Source organism: Hibiscus syriacus, unplaced genomic scaffold (genome assembly GCF_006381635.1).
Source record: "Hibiscus syriacus cultivar Baekdansim isolate YM2019G1 unplaced genomic scaffold, ASM638163v2 tig00016563_pilon, whole genome shotgun sequence".
Classification (NCBI taxonomy): Eukaryota; Viridiplantae; Streptophyta; class Magnoliopsida; order Malvales; family Malvaceae; genus Hibiscus; species Hibiscus syriacus.
The window spans coordinates 288,167-308,663 of record NW_024062387.1 but is presented as its reverse complement, the minus strand read 5'-3'; the positions used below and the strand labels follow the sequence as shown (position 1 = coordinate 308,663).

At 36.3% G+C, this 20,497-nt stretch overlaps 1 pseudogene; it reads right to left on the bottom strand.

Moving 5' to 3' along the window:
* Positions 1–15,911: 15,911 nt before the first annotated feature.
* LOC120208474 lies at positions 15,912–20,137 on the bottom strand (annotated as a pseudogene).
* Between the last annotated feature and the right edge of the window lie 360 nt (positions 20,138–20,497).

Sequence of the window (20,497 nt, the reverse complement as noted above, 5' to 3'; positions counted from 1 at the left end):
TCATTCAAAAGGTTGAATAAGCTCTTTATGAGTTCTTCTCATTATGAACTTTCTCTAGAAAGGCTGATGCTAATCTATCTCCTTCTGTGATAGAATTATGCAAAAAGTTGAACAAGTTCTTCTTATTATGAACTTCTTATTCCTTCTTTAGATGAGTTCTTCTCATTATGAACTTCTCTGGAAAAGATAATCCATCAATTGATGAATTCAGGTAAAAGGTTGAACAAGTTCTTCTCATTATGAACTTCTTCTTCCTTCTTCAGATGAGTTCTTCTCATTATGAACCTTCTCTGTCAAAGCTAATTCATCAAGTGATGGATTTGAGCAAAAGGTTGAACAAATTCTTCTCATTATGAACTTCTTTTTCCTTCTTCAGATGAGTTCTTCTCATTATGAACCTTCTCTGGCAAAGCTAATCCATCAAGTGATGGATTTGAGCAAAAGGTTGAACAAATTCTTCTCATTATGAATTTCTTCTTCCTTCTTCAAATGAGTTCTTCTCATTATGAACCTTCTCTGGCAAAAATAATCCATCAAGTGATGAATTCAAGCAAAAGGTTGAACAAATTAACTTCTTCTTCCTTCTTCAGATGAGTTCTTCTCATTATGAACCTTCTCTGGCAAAAATAATCCATCAAATGATAGATTTGAATCTTTGCTAAAATCTTTGAAATTCCTGTTAAAAATTCAACAAGAATAAAAATGAATGAAAATGCATCTATTTTTGCAAATGCCTAAATATGATGCATGAATGTTAAGTTGTTTGATTTCAGATTGGTGAATTGAGTATTTCTTCAATTGTAAAAACCCAATAGATCTTTCTTCTTCAAAACAAAGAATCTATCATCTTTGACAAATGTAGATGTAGATATAATGTCACAAAACCTCTTGAGAATAAAACTCAATAGTATAGACTCTTGAAAAGCTTGCATTCAGGCAACATGTTGATTCTGATAACAATTCATCTGATTATGAAGTGACCTTTCAAGATGATTTCCCAGATATCGATAGTTCTTCTAATATCGAGAAATATTGAATTCTGATTCTGATGAGGAGAATAAACTGTTATACTTGACAAAAATGGGATTCTCAAAGGCTGAAGCTTCAATAGCCATGTAGAGACGTGGTCCAGATTCATCAATTGTAGAATTGGCAAATTTTATATGTGCTGCTCACATGACTAATGTTACTGACACATTTCTTCCGGTACAAGATGAGAAGCCATTATACATTGATCCCAATTACAAGAAAAGGCGAAACATGGGCTATGATTTTTGGGAAAGGAATAAGCAAAAGAAGCTTGAAAAGAAACTTCTTAATGAAGACGATCATGCAGTTCATCTTTTAATTCCAATGATTGGTTCTGTAGTTCTTACCAACCCAGATCAAATAACTCAAAGAACACTTCCAAAAGATGCTATTGAGTCTCCTTATTTCTACTATGAGCAAATTCATCTTCCAAATTCAATGATTGGTTCTGCCAAACCAGATCAGATAACTCAAAGAACACTTCCAGAAGATGCTATGAACACATTCATCTTCTAAATTCAATGATTGGTTCAGCCAAACCAGATCAGATAACTCAAAGAACACTTCCAGAAGATGATATGAACACATTCATCTTCTAAATTCAATGATTGGTTCTGCCAAATCAGATCAGATAACTCAAAGAACACTTCCAGAAGATGCTATGAACACATTCATCTTCTAAATTCAATGATTGGTTCTGTAGTTCTTACCAACCCAGATCAAATAACTCAAAGAACACTTCCAGAAGATGCTATTGAGTCTCCTTATTTCTACTATGAGCAAATTCATCTTCCAAATTCAATGATTGGTTCTGCCAAACCAGATCAGATAACTCAAAGAACACTTCCAGAAGATGCTATGAACACATTCATCTTCTAAATTCAATGATTGGTTCAGCCAAACCAGATCAGATAACTCAAAGAACACTTCCAGAAGATGATATGAACACATTCATCTTCTAAATTCAATGATTGGTTCTGCCAAACCAGATCAGATAACTCAAAGAACACTTCCAGAAGATGCTATGAACACATTCATCTTCTAAATTCAATGATTGGTTCTGCCAAACCAGATCAGATAACTCAAAGAACACTTCCAGAAGATGCTATTGGCAAATTCATCTTTCAGTTAATGTTTGGACTAGGATATCACAATACTTATTTGATGTAGAGCCAGAATTTATAGATTCGAAGAATTTCTATACTACTACACTAAAAAGGGCTATATTCATAATTCTGCCAATTAAGAACAGATTTTCTCTTATTCTGCTTCCTCCATGTGCTGATGCTTTTCCATTGACAAAGAAATGATGGCTTTCATGTGATCCAAGAACAAAGTTGAACTGTTTATAAACATGTACAGGAAGTGCCAAATTGACATAAAGGATCTGTAAGGCTCTTGAAGCTTATGACAATGAGCCACCTTTGAGTATCCAGAAGTATGTTCTTGATGAGTGCTGAAAATGGAATCTAGTATGGGTTGGAAGGAATAAAGTTGCTTCACTTGAACCTGATGAGGTGGAAATGCTTCTAGGTTTTTTTAAAAACCATACACAAGGATCTGTATAGAGACATGTTTCCCAGTGATATCAATGTCTTGTTTTTTTTTGCTGGAATCAGTTCTGCAAAGATCGCATTCTACTGTCTTAGTATATCTTTGAAAACAGATGTGCAAGAACTGAATGGTGATCGGTTGGAACAATTGATGAGTAGATTTGGCGGATTCGACCTTGTTGTCGGTAGCATCCCGTGTAACAATCTTAATGTTCATGGCTTTAAGATGATGATGATTTGTTTATTTCGTATTCCATGTATTTAAAAATATTAACATAAAGTATTTCTAAATTAATCAAGTTGACACAACTTAGAGAAATGATGTAAGTTTTTATCTGGAAGATCTCAAACGTTGTCGAAATGCTTGTAGATGTGAAATTTCTTCCCAACTGTCAAAATCTTAAGAGAATTCAATTGCCGGATGCCTAATATCAACCTGCATTTGAGCCGCCTTTTCAGGTTTTCAACTCAAATCCTTCCTTTGGTTACAAGATGCCCTTTGCAGGTTTTCACCTTGACCCCCCTTTTTCTTTTTTCTTTTCTTTTTTTTTTCTTTTTTTTCTTTTTCTTTTTTTTTCTTCAAGCATAATATTTCTTGACAGAATCCGAGTTTATTGGATTTCTCAGAATTTTTCCATCCATTTCTGCTAAGATCAATGCTCCTCCGGAAAAGGCCTTTTTTACAACGTATGGCCCTTCCCAATTAGGCATCCATTTCCCACGGAAATCTTTATGTATAGGCAAGATCTTTTTAGTACTAGATCACCCTCTTGGAATTCTCTTGGATGTACTTTTTTGTCATGAGATTTCATCATCCGTTTTTGATACATCTGTCCATGGCAAATAGCTTTCAATCTTTTCTCTTCAATAAGGTTCAATTGATCAAATCTAGCTTGGATCCATTCAGATTCATCCAATTTTATTTCTCTCAATATTCGAAGCGATGGAATCTCAACTTCAATTGGTAAGACTGCTTCCATCCCGTAGACTAAAGAAAACGGTGTTGCCCCAGTAGATGTTCAAACAGTAGTTCGGTATGCGTATAGAGCAAAAGGTAACTTCTCGTGCAAATCTTTGTAAGTTTCAGTGGTCTTTGTAATGATTCTTTTGATGTTCTTATTTGCTGCTTCAACTGCCCCATTCATCTTTGGACGATATGCCACTGAGTTTGCATGTTTGATCTTAAACTGTGCACAAAGTTCGGTCATTATTTTGTTGTTCAGGTTCAGAGCATTATCTGTAATGATCCTTTCTGGTAAGCCATACCGGCAAACTATCTCTTTCTTTATAAATTTGCAGACTGTGGACCTCTTAATATTGGTATATGAAGCAGCTTCAACCCATTTGGTAAAATAATCAATTACCACAAGGATGAAACAATGTCCATTCGATGCTTTTGGTGTGATTGCTCCAATGACATCTATTCCCCACATGGAAAATGGCCAGGGTGCTGTCATTACATGTAACGGAGATGGGGGTACATGAATCTTGTCTGCATATATCTGGCATTTATGACATTTCCTTGCATAATCAATGCAATCAGTGTACATGGTAGCCCAATAGTATCCATATCTCATTATTTTTCTGGCCATGGAAAGACCATTTGCATGTGTTCCACATATTCCACTGTGTACTTCTTCAATGACATTTCGAGCTTCGCTAGTATTTAAACATCTCAATAGCATTTGATCATTGCTTCTTCTATACATAATCTCTCCATCAAGAAAATATCCATCAGCTATTCTTCTCAAAGTTCTTTTTATCAATTTCCGATGCATTTGGTGGATAACTTTGATTTTTGATATATTGCAGAATATCATGATACCATGGTTTACCATCTACCTCTTCTTCCACATTATAACAATGTGCAGGAATTTCATATACTTGCATTTTGATTGGCATCATATCAACTTTTTTGGTTGCCTGAAACATAGCAGCTAATGTAGCCAAAGCATCTGCCATTTGATTTTCTTCTCGAGGGAGATAATTGAAGGTGACTCTCTCAAATTCTTTCACTAATTCGAGGGTAAAATTTCGATATTCCAACAATTTGGGATCTTTTGTTTCCCATTCTCCTCGCAATTGATACACTGCTAAAGATGAATCTCCATATATCTTGAGACATTTGATTTTTCTTTCTATAGCTGCTTTCAATCCCATGGCACAAGCTTCGTATTCCGCCATATTATTGGTTCAAAAGAATTTCAGTCTACTTGTAAAGGGATAATAAACATTTTCGGGAGAAATTAACACTGCCCCGATTCCTCGTCCCAAAGCATTAGATGCTCCGTCAAAGTACAGCTTCCAAGTTACCAATGCATCATTTGTTTTGACTTCTTCATTCATGGATATGCACAACAAATCTTCATCGGGAAAATTGAAGTTCAAAGGCTGATAATTATTTGATACACGACTGGCCAGAAAATCAGCTATTACACTTCCTTTTATTGCTTTTTGGTTGACATATACAATATCAAACTCAGATAATAACATCTGCCATCTAGCCATTCTGCCTGTCAAAGCTGGTGATTCCATTAAGAATTTCAAAGGATCAAGTTTTGATATCAACCAAGTAGTATGGTATAACATATATTGTCTGAGTCTTCGAGTAGCCCATACCAAGGCACAACATAATTTTTGTATTGGTGGATATTGAATTTCACAATCAGTAAATTTATTGCTCAGATAATAAATAGCTTTTTCTTTTCTTCCAGATTCATCATGCTGTCCTAGTACACATCCCATCGAATTTTCGAAGACCGTCAAGTAGAGAATTAATGGTCTATCAGGCATTGGTGATACTAAAATTGGGGCATTGGATAAATATTTCTTAATAATATCCAAAGTTTCTTGACATTCTTCATTCCAGACTTCAGGATTGTTCTTTCGAAGTAATTTGAACACTGGATCACATTTGTCAGTTAATTGAGAAATGAACCGAGATATATAATTTAATCTTCCCAAAAAGCCTCGAACTTCTTTTTTTGTATTGGGTGGTGGAAGATCTTGAATTGCTTTTACTTTATCTGGATCAACCTCGATTCCTTTTTTGCTGACCACAAATCCCAAAAGTTTCCCGGAAGTTACCCCAAAAGTACATTTAGCGGGGTTGAGCTTTAATTGATACTTCCTCAATCTTTGGAAAAGCTTTCTCAGATTTTGAATATGTTCTTCTTCAGTTCGAGATTTGGCAATCATGTCATCTACATATACTTCAATCTCTTTGTGCATCATGTCATGAAACAAAGTTACCATGGCTCTTTGATATGTTGCCCCTGCATTTTTCAATCCAAATGGCATCACTTTATAACAGAATGTGCCCCACATGGTTACAAATGTTGTTTTTTCCATGTCTTCAGGATTCATTTTTATCTGATTATATCCTGAAAAGCCATCCATAAATGAAAACCATGCGTGCCCTGCAGTATTTTCCACCAATGTGTCTATGTGGGGTAATGGAAAGCTATCTTTCGGACTAGCTTTGTTGAGATCTCTGTAATCCACACACATTCGAACTTTTCCATTTTTCTTTGGTACTGGAACAATGTTGGCTACCCATTCGGGGTATTTAGCTACCTGGAGGAAACCTGCATTGATCTGTTTCATCACTTCCTCTTTGATTTGCAACAACATTTCTGGCCTCATTCGTCTGAGCTTTTGTTGGACCGGTTTATATTCTGGATTGATTGGAAGCTTGTGTATCACTATATCTGTGCTTAAACCAGACATATCTTGATAAGACCAGGCAAAGATATCTTTGAACTCTTGAAGGAGATTTATCAATTCTTGTTTTATCTGGATTGTCAGAGTAGTACCAATTTTCACCTCTTTTATTTCTTCATCTGTTCCCAAATTCACAGTCTCAATCTCTTCTTTGTGGGGTAGAATTTGTTTGTCTTCTTTTTCTACCAATCTTAATAGTTCAGTAGGAACATCATATTCCAGTTCATCCTCACACCCATTGATTTCTTCCAGACATATAGGTTGCTCTAAATTGATCTCTTGATTAAATTTAGGAATAAACATGCTATTAACATGGTGACACCTGCAAATTTAAGTCGGACATATTTCCGAAAGAATATAGTAAATTTATGGAATAAATAAATGTAAAAATGTAAGAAAATGTAAAGAATGATTGCCATCTGAAAGTTTTAAAGAAAATTTCTTATATTTAACATAATTTCCTTTACAATATAACAAAAAGTTTTCATATTTTTGAGCTAAACATAAAGATTAGTTCTGAATATTACTCTGCGTTAATATTAAAAACTATAGAAAGATCTTCAGTGGTCCAATTGTTGAGTGTTTCTCCATGAAAACATGGGCGAATCCTATCCAAGTATTTGCCAGTCTTGTTGTCATTCATGATCATGTTGATAAATAATCCATTCATAGCTTCTTCAACTATGTCTTGGTCTTTCGTCAACTTTTCTTCTTTAAAGGCTTCAACAAGCTGATGTTCTACATTAATTGTTCCCCCTGATCTGAATATGGTCTTCAACTGTGGGAATGACATGTGTTTCCAAAGGATTTCTCCTCCTTTCAATTTTGCCTTTCTGTCTTCACATCTTCTTTTCATCTCTTTGTTCTTTTGCTGAAAATTGGGCTTAAACCCAAGCCCAAAACGATCTTTCTTCATCTTTATACTGACAGGAACTGAAATCCCTTGAAGATTCTTTCCTAACCCTTTTCCAGCTTTAGCTCCGATGCCTAAAGTTTGTTGTACCGTCATCTTGGTGCAGTCAGACAATCTGGGATATGGAATTTTGCTTCCTTCTGCAATAAAGGTTGCATTTACAAATTCAAGAGCTCGGAAAGAGCATTCAAGAGCATCATCATTGGTGTCGATATATGGAACATCACTTGTTACCGACGCAATGATTTCTTCTTCAGCACCGACGCATATTAGTTGTCCATCAATAACAAATTTCAATTTTTGATGTAATGAAGAAGGAACGGCTCCTGCTGAATGAATCCATGGTCTCCCTAATAGACAATTATATGTAGGGTGGATGTCCATCACCAAAAAGTCAATATTGTACACGACTGGTCCAATTAACAACGGTATTTCCATTTTCCCGAGCACCTCTTTTTGAGTACCATCAAAGGGTCGCACTACATTCTGATAACTCTTCTTGTGTGATTGATCCAGAGGCATTCTTTGAAGTGTGACTAGAGGCATTAAGTTGAGAGCGGATCCATTGTCAATCAATACTCCTGGCAACACATGACCATGACAATGTGTCGTGATATTCAAAGCTTTTATTGACCCCATTCCGCCTTCTGGTATTTCATCATCCGTGAACGTTATGTAATTGTCAGAGGCTATATGTCCCACAATTCTGTCAAGTTTATTGAGGGATATATCTTCAGGGATAAATGTTTGATTGAGAATTTTCATCAAAGCATTTCTATGTGCTTCTGAATTCATCAATAGATCAAGAATAGAAATTCTCGCTTGTTGTTTATGTAGTTGTTCAACCACACTATACTCACTATGTTTCAGGAATTTCAAAAATTCTTGAGCTTGTTTTTCTGTCACAGGCTCATTGAATGCTGGAGGGGATTCATCATCAAATACCTTCTGAGGTATTGCCATGGCTTTTCCTTTTGCTTTCACTTGTTCTGAAGCATTGGATGTTTCGGGAGAGTAACATCTCCCACTTCTTGTAAAGAAACCGACTTCGCTTATTGCTTCAGACGTCGATGTTGTACTCAAACTCTGTATTTTCTCTTCTATTTTTTCTAGAGAAACAGATCATCCTACCATTGAAACATTGGTAGTATAATTCCAAGGTACCCTGCGGGTATCTTTGTATGGAAATGGTAGAGGAGTGGTGATAACTACTTTCGGCTTTATTGGTGCAGGAATCGCCGTAGATGATTTCACATTAATGATCACAGGATCATTTATTCTTTGACTCGGTTTAGAATCCTCTGATGAGCAAACATCATCTTCTTTTTTCCCTGGTTCTTCTTCAAAGAATTCTATTTCTCTGTTGTTCATCAATTTTTGCACCAAATCCCTAAATTCAGGACATAGTTGAATTTTATGCCCTTTCTCCTGATGATATTCACAATAATTCTTGCATTCATTCTGCTTTGGCCTGAATTGTTGTGGAATTATACCGGCTAAAGAAAGTTGTTGGAATACCCAAACTAACGGAGATTTAATTTCAGAAATGTCAATTTTTGATTTCTTTCTGTTCTCTTCCTGAATTGCATTCACGTTTTTATCTCCATGATTTGGCAATGGATAATTTGATGCAGATGGTGTATTGAATTCCAACTTCCCAGTGTTGATCAAATTTTGAACCACCCTTTTGAATGCCAAACAGTTTTCAATAGAATGACCCGTGATTCCTTCATGGTAAACACAGTGTGCCTTTGTATCATACCAAGGAGGGAATGGTGGTTGCATGGGAACCAAAGGATAGGGCCGTATGACATCTGCTTTTAACAGCGAATCATAGATCTCCGCATATGGTACTGGTAAAGGTGTAAAAGACAACCTTTCATTTTCCTTTCGAGATCCTCTGGACTCTGCTCGATTAGTGTTTGTTTCCTCTTTCTTAACCCTTGATTGGGTTATTGTAACACTTTTCGATGAATCCTTGTTGTAAGAATTTGCATTGTTGACTTCATTCTCCTTTTTCCGGTACGTAGGTCTTTTGGAACTAGACCCCTCATTTAATTCAATTTTGCCACTTTTCAAGACATTTTCAATGAGTTCTCCAGAAATGACCAAATCTGCAAAATTTCTGGTTGCATTCCCCATTAGATGATTTAAATAAGGAGCCTTCAATGTATGAACAAATATTACTGTGGCCTCTTTTTCTGACAAAGGTGGTTGAACTTGGGCCGCCGTGTCACGCCATCTCTGGGCATACTGTCTGAATGTTTCATTATTCTTTTTCTCCAAATTTTGGAGAGTCCATCTATCAGGAACCATGTCTGTTACGTGGCGATACTGCTCTAAAAATGCTTTAGCCAAGTCTTTCCAGGATCTAATGTTGGCTTTGGTCAATTGAGTATACCATTTTAAAGCCGGTCCTGTCAAACTATCCTGAAAGCAGTGAATTAACAATTTCTCGTCTTTCACATATCCTGCCATTCTGCGACAAAACATAGTAATGTGGGATGAAGGGCATGTAGTACCGTCATATTTATCAAATTCGGGAGCCTTGAACTTGATGGGGAGGATTAGGTCTGGAACCAAACTCAACTCACTAGCGTCAAACCCATAGAATGATTCAGTTATTTCCACAGATTTCATTCGTTCTTCTAAGCTCTTGATCTGTCTGGTCAATTCTTCATTTACTTTTTGTTTCTCATTCAGCTCATTCAAATCTGGGATTAAATGCTCAGTATTAAGATCCCCTATTTTCACATCTGATATAAGCGGATTTTTGCTTGAAGATGCAGGATTCACTTGTTGATCTTCATGTGGTTTGGCTTCTTGTAATGCAGATGTACGAGCATTGATTTGTATAGGTGTAGTATCAGAGTGATAAATTGGTTCTGGAGGAAAACCTAGAGGATACATAGGTTCTTGGTCGAAAGATACAGGATTTTCAGGTATTTTTCCAATGATAGCCTGTCTTTTAAACATGTCCTCTATTTTCTGCATCATGCTGTCTTGTGAATTTGCAATATTGGCTTCAATTTTCTCCAGCTTCATTCTCATTTCTGCTTGTTCTTTATTATGCTGTTCCTCAATACGTTGTATTTTATCCTCCATAATTCTCTTAGTAGCTTGTCTAGTACCGTAGTGATGTTGTATTTCTCTTTTGGCCAGAATAACTGCGATTGAAAAATCTTTTAATATTATTTTTTCCAAATTTTAATTAATGAATTTTATCTTAATAATAAAAATTATTCATAAAGAAAATCATGAAATGAATGATGAATGTATGCAAAATGTATGTATGCCAAAAAGGTATTGATCCCAAAAAGTTAACTGTCATAGAACAACTTTCATCGGCATACAAAAGTTTCTTTATAATAGTTCATAACTACATATAAGGCATAACTTTCCTATTAAGCTCTATAATTTCTTTCATTAACCATGACACCTTCTTTCCGCACTTAGAAACTGGATCAACGTGATGCTCAATTATTTCGGCTTCAACAGCTAGTTCCCCAACATATCTAGCAACTTCGCTCATTTGTACCATGGCCTCGAACACCATATTACTTCTTTCTTCACTTCTTTCAACATAGAACTCAGTTGACTTTTGCCATTGTTCATTCGTTCCTTCAAGAGTTTGCTCTAACTCAGTGATTCTGACTTGACAATTGTGCAAAAATTTTTCAAGATCTCTAATGTGTCTTCGCAGTGAAGCACTTTCCTCATTACTTTCTTTGAGATCATTAGGCCCTAGACGAACCTTTTCTTGAAATAATGATTCTTCAAGTTGCAAAATGTAAGCGTTAAACTCTGAGTTTTTGTTTCTAGACTGATCCAGATCTTCTTCAAGTTTTGTTCGTGCTTCTTGCGTTCTTTGATTAAGCTTCTGGATTTGAACATCCTTGTTTCTGCATCTTTGCATCCAATTGCTAGCCACCTCCTGCTCTACCTCAAGTCTGGTGTTGAAATTTTTTCTTTCTAACTCCCATTTTTCTTTTTCAATATTGGATTATTCCATCTTTTGGCCTCTGACTTCAAGTTCAGCAATCAACTGGTTCATTTCAGATTCAAATCCCTTGAACATGATATTTTTCTCACCTTCAGATTTATTAAAGATGTCATTCTTCATTTCTTCTAAATCTTTGACTCGATCCCTTTCTCTTTGCATTTCATTCATGATCTCGCGGTGTTCAGCCTTGTGTTTTATAATTCGTTCTCTTCTGTCGACCTCAAAATCTTCCATTTTTTGCTTTCCTTTCTCAAGGCTTTTGAGTAGACGGTTATTCTTTCCTTTCAGATCTTCAACTCGTCTTTTCTCGATGTTCAATTCTCTGGTCATCTGTATTGTTGCTTGGCTTGATCCTGATGCTTTCCGGGATTTATATAACTCCTGGTAATTTTTCTGTAATGCTCTGAATTCATCATCAACTTTTTCTTTATCTTTTCTCAACATTGCACATTGTGATGAATGAAAGTCAATGTCAACCCCCAACATAGCTTTATCTTGTCTCATTTGCTCTAATTCTTTCATCCAGCCTTCTCTTTCTGCTTCAAACTCAGCTCTCAGGATTTCAATCTCTGATGGAACCACCTTAATGCGATCTTCCATAGAGATATCCTCTTTTTGATCTGGTAGAGGAATATTTTCATTTTTCCTGACAGATCTCCATTCTTCATAATCAGGAGTTAGCATTTCTTTTGCTGCTTTAGCTCGGATACAAAAAGTTGTTTTCCAAGCTGTAACGGCTTCCATGATACTTATTTTATAATTTTTACTGTGGAATGCGAATTCAGACGACTGTAATCCAGCAGTGACAGGTACAAATTGACGACCCTCATACTGTCTTATGACCAGAAGTGGTGCATATCCAATTCCTCCCCATAATCCGAGCAGCATTATCCAGTTGTAATCTCCACATTTGTAAAAGAATTCCCTTTGTATTTGCCACGGGGCTCGCCAAACAATGTCATTGCTTTGCAGATTTCGAAAGGCATTAATCCACATATCTTTCTTAATTTCTTTCGGCCATTCCTGCTCCAGAAATTCTTTTAATGGTGAGTAATCCGTATTAAAACGTCGGTATGAAACATTTTCTGTCCTCCAGAAATGACTACGGATCCAAACATATAACAACTGGGTACACCCTGAGAATCGTCCACCTCCTAGCCTTCTACAAGCATTTAACGATCTGAAGGTCTCTGCTAGGATTGCAGAAACAGGATTAATCTTTTTCGGTAGCTGTTCAAACAAATCTACCACTGCAGCTTCAACATATCCCAATACTTTTGGGAAGATGACCATACCATACATACCCAGAGCAAATAAATCGAATCGTACTTTAATATCTGGATTACTCTGAATAAGTTCTTTAATGTTGGTCCAAGCAATGCCTTCGCTTTCGCCTTTTTGTTTTGTACGGGATGCCACCCATTCTTCTCGTACCCCGGCAATCTTTGCTAATTTAACTCGAAAGGGTTGAGTTTTAATTGACTTTGAATAGATTCGATTTTCCAAAGCCCCTTCGATATGTAGCAAAGTTGTGTATTCTTCAATAGTAGGGACCAAGTCCTCCTTATTGAGAGTGAAGCAATTGTACCCTGGATTCCAGAATTGAATTAGGGCTCTGAGTAATTCATCATCAACTTCTACATAGAGCAAATATGGGATGTCTCCGTAAGTCTGATAAAACTGCAATTTTTTGTTTGAATCCCAACTTTCCCAAATGCTTCGCAAATCTTGCATATCATTTCTTTTTAGCGAAACTGGAGCATAACTGGCCAAATCAGATACATAATCATCCTGCAGGCTGTCTCCTTCTTGTCTTTGTAAGTCCTCAGCCCACTGTCTTACTTCTGAGTTTAGAATTACTTGATTTGAACACTTTTTATCCATAGATGAAGGCTTTCCAATGAGACAATTAACACTAGGATCAATGCCTTTTATCCTGTATGATGCTATGCAAACAGAAAAAATAAAGAACACACAAAAAGAAAATAAATTAGTTTACATAATAAAGAAATTTAATAATAACATTTACATAAATATTTTTATTTAAACATGCTTTTCTAAATTTAAATAATTTAAATATACATGTAATTTAATCAGTAAAGAAAATAAATAAAACAAGAAAGTTTAGAATTCATTTCTCCTGTGTGTACACCTATTTTAGACAAAATTTCGGCATGACTTCGGATCGGAAGAGTTTCTAGGGTTTTTTATATGCAGGGTTTCAGATCTAAGAGTAAAGGTACTCGAATTGTCCTTGTTAGTGCCCCCTTGGGTTGCTAACCCTCAATCCTAGTCCATCACAGACTAAAGTGGATCGAGTTCAATTCGAGGGGATACATTTCTCTATGCCTGACACGGAGAATAAATTCTCACGAAGACGTCGCTTTCACTCCCACTTAAAAGGGACAACTCAATTATAGAGCTTTATGTAATGTAATGCAAGTGTTGTGTGTGAGGAGAAATGTTCAAACATTTGACAGAAAAATAAATAATGAAATAAAATACTTGCAAATAAAATGAAATATTAATAATATATATAAATACTATATAAAAAATAATATGTATATAAAAAAAATTATAAATTAAATATATGAAATTTTCATTTATAATTAATAGAGACAGTTTATAATTGATTTTTAAAAGTTTGACCAGGTCCCCAGCGGAGTCGCCAAGCTGTCGTAACCGGTTTTCGTCCGGGCACGAAATATTATACTTGGCGGGGAAATTGATGTGAATAAATGGTTTTGAAAATAATTTGGGAGTCGCCGTCGGCCTTTTGGGTCAGGTAGGTCGAATACCTAAAGATTATTTTTTTTTAAAAGAGTTTTAAGAAAACACTCATTAAAAAATGAACTGATCTGCGTTTATAACCAAAAATTCGTTCTTTTTAATAATAAAAAGGGATTCGTGGTCGATTACGTTTAGGGAAGGATTAGCACCCCTACAACGCCCAAAATTGGTACTTTTTAATTATAAATTGTCTCTATTATTAAAAATATTAAAAATTTAAAATATATTTAATTTATAATCCTATTATTTCAAAATTATAAAAAATATTTATTTAAAAAATATCAGAAAAGGACTTCTAGGTGCCTTAAGACAGCTCTTTTCTTTGATATTGATTAATTTACATAAAATTAAATAATAATTTTTTTTATAATATTTAATTTTAAAATACCAGAATAGGACATCCAGTTGTATTAAGACTGTCCTTTTCTTCGATATTGAAAGATAAATATTAAAATAATTTATTTGAAATAAATATTTATTTATTATATATATATTTATGACTATAAAAATATTTAAATAAATAAACAAGTAAAATTAAAATAAAAATACAATTGGAGCTATATATTTAAAAACAATAAAAAAATGAAAACATTTAAAATAAATGAATAAATTATAGTAAAACTAAAATTAAAAACCTAATTCATAATTAATCAAAATTATAGGGATTAAACATGCTATTTCTTTATTTTATAATTTTAGTGACTAAAATAAACTTATCTAAAATTCGGATACTAGAATAAAATAAATTAAAAATATAAACTAGGGATTAAAATATTATTTATTAAAATTAAGGGATTAAATCTGTTATTTATCCTAAATATATTATTTTAACATAAAGGACTAAAATAAATGAAATTAAAATTTAGAGATCAAATTAAAAAGATTATAAATTCGATTTAGTGACTAAAATGTAAAGTTTACAAGTTCGAATGGCTTCGGACGGGGTTTAACTATTATTTAATTACATGTAGAGTCCTTCCCGAAACGACGTCGTTCGGGAAGGCCTATAAAAGGTCCAAAACGGCTGGCCCTCATTTCATTTTTTTTCTTTCTCTCTCAAGCAGAGAGAGAGCTCTGGCCTCTCTCTAGCTTTCCTCATCGGAGGGAAGCCGGTCACCGGACGGCAACCGTCTGCCGCCGTGACCGTCACCGCCGGCCACCACATCCGGTGGCCGGAAAATTTTATTTTTATACTATTGGGTAGATCGGACCGTCCTAAGGACGGTTCCGGTGTTTTTTTCTCCTAAATAGCTCCCAATCGGAGCAAATCCAAAGAAATACCTTCGGTATTTTCGAAGGTTTTGGTGAGATCCGGTGGTCGGGCTTCCTCGGTAAGTTTCTCTTCTTCCTTTTTCTTTCTTTTCTGTTTCTTTGCTGCGTTGTTGTTGAGATCGTTGGTAGTGTTTTGTTTCTTTGTATTTCTCTTCTCTCTGTGTATTTTCTGTCTCTCTTTTCTGTCTCTGTCCCTCTGTGTTTTTTTTTGCAGGTTCGGGTGGTGGCTTTTATAGCCACCACCGGTGTGGTCATCGGACCAGTCCGAAGAGTGAGTTTCGGTGAGTCACCGGACTACCAGTGGTGACTCACCCCTTAGCCATGGCGTGGACGGCTGGCGTTGGAGCTTCTGGAACCTTCGGTTGGGATGTGGCAGCGGTGGAGGCAGAGGCGGCTGGAGGCAGAGGCGGCTAGGTATTAGGGTTAGGAAACCCTAACTGAAACCCTAAATGTTTAGGGTTTCGGTTTGGGTTTTGGGCCGGTTAACTGGGCTTGTAATTTAATATTATTTATATATGTATTTAATATATTTAATAATAATAATAATAATGATAATAATAATAATAATAATAATAATAGTAATAATAATAATTATAATAATAATAATATTTATAATATGGGTAAAAAATTAGTATCTTCAATTAGTAACTTAAAATGTGAGTGCAAATTAATAATTTTAAAAAATATGGGTAAAAATAAATATTTAAGAAACTTTAATTAAGTGACAAATATTTTTAATCATTATGAACTAAGTATTATGAACTGTTTACGAACTTATCGAGTGAAGTTGTATGTTATTCGACTCAATCCATTAAAATCTCAAATTGAGTAAACTCAATTTTTCTAATTTGTTAACTAAATTTTACATATTGAATCATTTTGTTTACTCTTCGTTTTCTCTCTAACGACTGATTATTTTATTATTATTTAATATAAAATAATTTAAAAAATAAAATAAAAATTAAGTGTGACCGGATACTACCATCGGCCATCGTTGACCTGCCTTTGATATATCTACTAGAACAACAATACAATTTCCGAAAAAAAGTTTCTGTGGCAGGTGGGCTACAGCGCGGCCTGCAATCAGCAGCGAATCGTAGAACAACAGTTCCATCACCTTTTCCACCTCTTGCTGTAACTATGCAACTAGTTACATAATCAAGCGTAAGCACAAATGCTGACAAATGAAGTTGTGTTTTTGAGCAATCAGATGATTTAGACAATACCCTTTGTCTCATTTTCTTGAAATTTTCAGTAGTTATGGTAACTGTGGCTCGGACTAGATTAGGAGCTGCTCCCTTGTATGCTGAAACCTTCGAGCTTTTATTACCGATATTTTCTATCTGTTGTGTTGAAAGTCATGCTTTCACATTGCATTTGTCAAAGTAATTTTCGGTAGAATTTCAGTAGATTTTTCGGTGGTGTAAGTTGGCAGGAAAAATTGTTGACAATTTGAAAATGGTAAAATCATAAATTTAGTACTTTAGAGTATTTATAAGATTAATCCTTAAGTTTTAACTATAAATACTCTAACCCATTGAACTTCAAAATCATCCCAAATCATTTTCTTTATTCCATTACTAAATAGTTTAAATAGTTTTCTTGTGAGTTGTGAGTGTTTTGTAAACACCTATATATTTTCTCTCTTTAGTAAAAGATCTGCAGCAGTCCGGAGACGTAGGCATAATTGGCTGAACTCTGTTATCAATTTCGGGTATTATTTTTCTGCATTTATTTCACATTCTCACTAATCTGGTTATAGGAAAATTACTCGTTTATTTCCCAACAACTGGTAATCAGAGCTTTTGGTTGTGAATTTTGTCAAATTTTCTGCGAGGTTACTATTCACATGAATAGTTAATTTTGTGAATAGTGAAATTTGGTCGGCGATACGAGTTTGTCGATGGAGGTGTTCTAATACACGGTGGTTCGCAGAAATTGTCAGAAACGATCCAAACGAAGTCATATTCGAGTGGGAACGCTGGCTGCAGATGAAGGGAATGTGAAATTTGAGAAGTTGAATGGTGCGCTTAGGTCCTTCTTGGAAGAACTTATACCAGAGGCGATGCTCGGGGGAGAGCAAGGTGATACCCAAAGACTTTCGGATGCCATAGTTGTAGCCGGAAAGCTGACTGAGCTTGCAAGTGACAAGCCAAGTAGCAATGTGTCGTCCAGGCTCATGCCCAGAGATAGTGGCAACAGTGGTGGAGACCGGGAAAAGGTGCAGTAGGGAGATGGTAGAGAAAGCTCTTCGAATGGCCAAGGTGAGCCATCGACTGTTCGTAGCCAAGGAAATCCATCGGGAAAAAATGGCAAGGCTAAATCCGGTATAAAGAAGAATGGGAGCAAGGAAAAATTGAAGTGCTACTTCTGTGATGGTCCTCATTTGATTAGAGGATGTCCCGAGAAGCGTCGCCTTACAACCATCATGAATAGGGTGGAAGAAGGAGAAGTAGCAGGAATTGGCGCAGTTGCAAGTGTTAAAGCTGCCAAGCCAGGGAAAAGACTTGGTCCAGTTGAAGGGATCAATGCGGCCAGGCAAGGAACAAGACATGGTATGACTACAAGTTCTCAAGTAGTCAATCCAAGATCGAGACGTGACGAGACTGCAAATGTCAAAGCAGTCGTGCACAGGAAAGGACCCGATGCGATAGCAAGAGATAAAGTTGTCAAGCCGAGGGTGCAAAGTGAACAAGTCCGCTCACAGTATGACAGGATAGAGGCGTGGTCCAAGTTGAGGCGTCTCAGGCATAAATGGACACTTAAGGAGTATGTGAGCCGATTCAGAAGACTCATGCTCAAAGTCCCAAGTTTGACTGAAGAAGATGGATTATTCACCTTCATGTTCGGATTGAAGCCATGAGCGAAGAGAGTGTTGGAGCGAAGGGAAGTCAAGGAGTTGTCTAAAGCTTTGACAATCGCTGAGTCCATCAAAGAATTTGGATTCAAGAAGAACAAGACTTCCAAAGCAAAGCCGAAAGCCGATGATAACAGCAAGAGATTCAATGATGAAGACAAGTCAGAGGATGAGGAATATTGTTCCTCAAGTGGCAGAGAAAATCCACTCAATGATGAACCAAATGGTGAGTCTGGTGAAGATGTGTGCAGTCTTGGCACAAGTTCAAGTGTATAAGATGCTAAGCCGAGGGTAAGAGTCGAGCAAACGAGGGGGCGCAGACTTAAGATTCCAGAAGTGTTGCCAAATTACCCGAGGAGAGCCGAGTAATCCAAGGTGATGGATGAGCCCAAGATCGAGTTGTCTAGAGAAGAGGACGAACCCAAGATCGAAGAGGCGTTGAGAGTTGGCTCAATAAGGTTCATTTCTGCCAATGCGAGTAGAAGCCAAGTGCAAGAAGAGTTGTCTGTGTCCAAGGAGTTTGCCGAGCATGTTCGTGTAGAGAACATGGCTTCAGAGACCATCTTAAGAGAATGGTCGAAGCAGGGGCCTGCTGAGGATATTCAAGTGAGGAACAATCCTTGAAAGACTAGTGGACAAGAGTCAAAGAGATCCAAGACGTTGAGGGACAAGACAACCACTGAGAAACTTCCCAATAACAAGTGGGTTTACAAGGCAGTGACTACAGACAAACTGAAGTTGTGTTCAGCTGGCATGCTAGAATAACAAGAACAGAAATACTGCTGCATTGATCGAGGTGTGAAGACAGATTAAAACCAGTCTTCAAGTGGGAGATTGTTGAAAGTCATGCTTTCACATGGCTTTTGTCAAACAAGGAGGCACTGCACATTGTATTTGTCAAAGCAATTTTCGGTGGAATTTTAGCAGATTTTTCGGTGGTGCAAGTTGGCAGGAGAAATTGTTGACAATTTGAAAATGGTAAAATCATAAATTTAGTCATTGTGCTTTAGGATATTTATAAGATTAGTCCTAAAGCTTCAACTATAAATACCCTAACCCATTGAGCTTCAAAATCATCTCAAATCATCCCAAATCATTTTCTTTCTCCCATTACTAAAGAGTTTAGAGAGTTTTCTTGTGAGTTGTGAGTGTTTTATAAACACCTATAAATTTTCTTTCTTTAGTAAAAGATCTGCAGCAATCCGGAGACGTATGTATAATTGGCTGAACTTTATTATTAATTTTGGGTATTATTTTTCCGCTTTTATTTCGCATTCTCACTAATCTGATTATAGGAAAATTACTCATTTATTTCCCAACACGTTGGTTCAAGCATAGGATATCAAGGTCAAGCCCTCTAGGATCTTTGATAATTTTCCTGCAAAAGATGGGATTAGTTCTGGTGGCAGCTCCGAGTTTTGTTCAGTCCCTTGCCTGCACAAGTAAGTCCAGGTTTTCATAAACATGGTTCTAGTTTTACCATCAAGAAATATATGGTGAGCTGTGATCCCAATAGAAAACCCTTTATCAGGAAAAAGGGTTATTTGAATAGACAAAATGGATGCCGAATCATCTGATGTAATCATCTGGGACATCAAAGGATGCAACTCGAGAGCTTCGATTATCCCATCACCGGTGAGACGGTCGAAGTCTGCATCAGACTCGGCAACTATGAGTGAAACTCCGTTGTTTAGAGCGTAGTAAATGAAGGGTTTGGGGGCATTTGATGGCCACTTGCGGTTTCCAGTGATGGGGAGGTAATGGTGGGGTGCCACAGAAAGGGATTGCTTGAATTTTGGGACGATTTGGGAGCTGAAATATGCACGGGTTGAGCCATTGAGGTTGTAAAAAAAGAGTCGCTCAACTGGTGAAATTTTGAACCAGTTAGTGTCGAAGAAAGTGAGTGAAAGGGGGGATTGACTGGCAGAGTTTGGTGATTCAGAAGATGGCTTGATTTGGGTATTCTCAAGGGTCTTTACAGTGGAAGAAGATGCCATGGCAGAAGTGTTGGACTTGTTTGACTAGACCTGGAGCTTAAGACAAGAAATTTCATGCAAAATATAAAACTAGTGAAAGACGGAAAGAGTCTCAGACTTGGAGCTTAAGAAACGAAATTTCATGCAAAATATAAAACTATTGAAATACGGAAAGAGTCGAAGAATGTACATGATACTGAACTGTCTAGACTGAAAAGTATGCTTTTTTTATTGGACAACAAATGGAACTCGGATATAATTGTACAGCTTGGATAAGAGAAAATATACATATACCTGCATTCTTTTGCAGAGTAATCAGTGAACCCCCTATAGGACAAATAGCATCAGAAAAATTGGGGAAGACCTGTGTTGCAATTTACA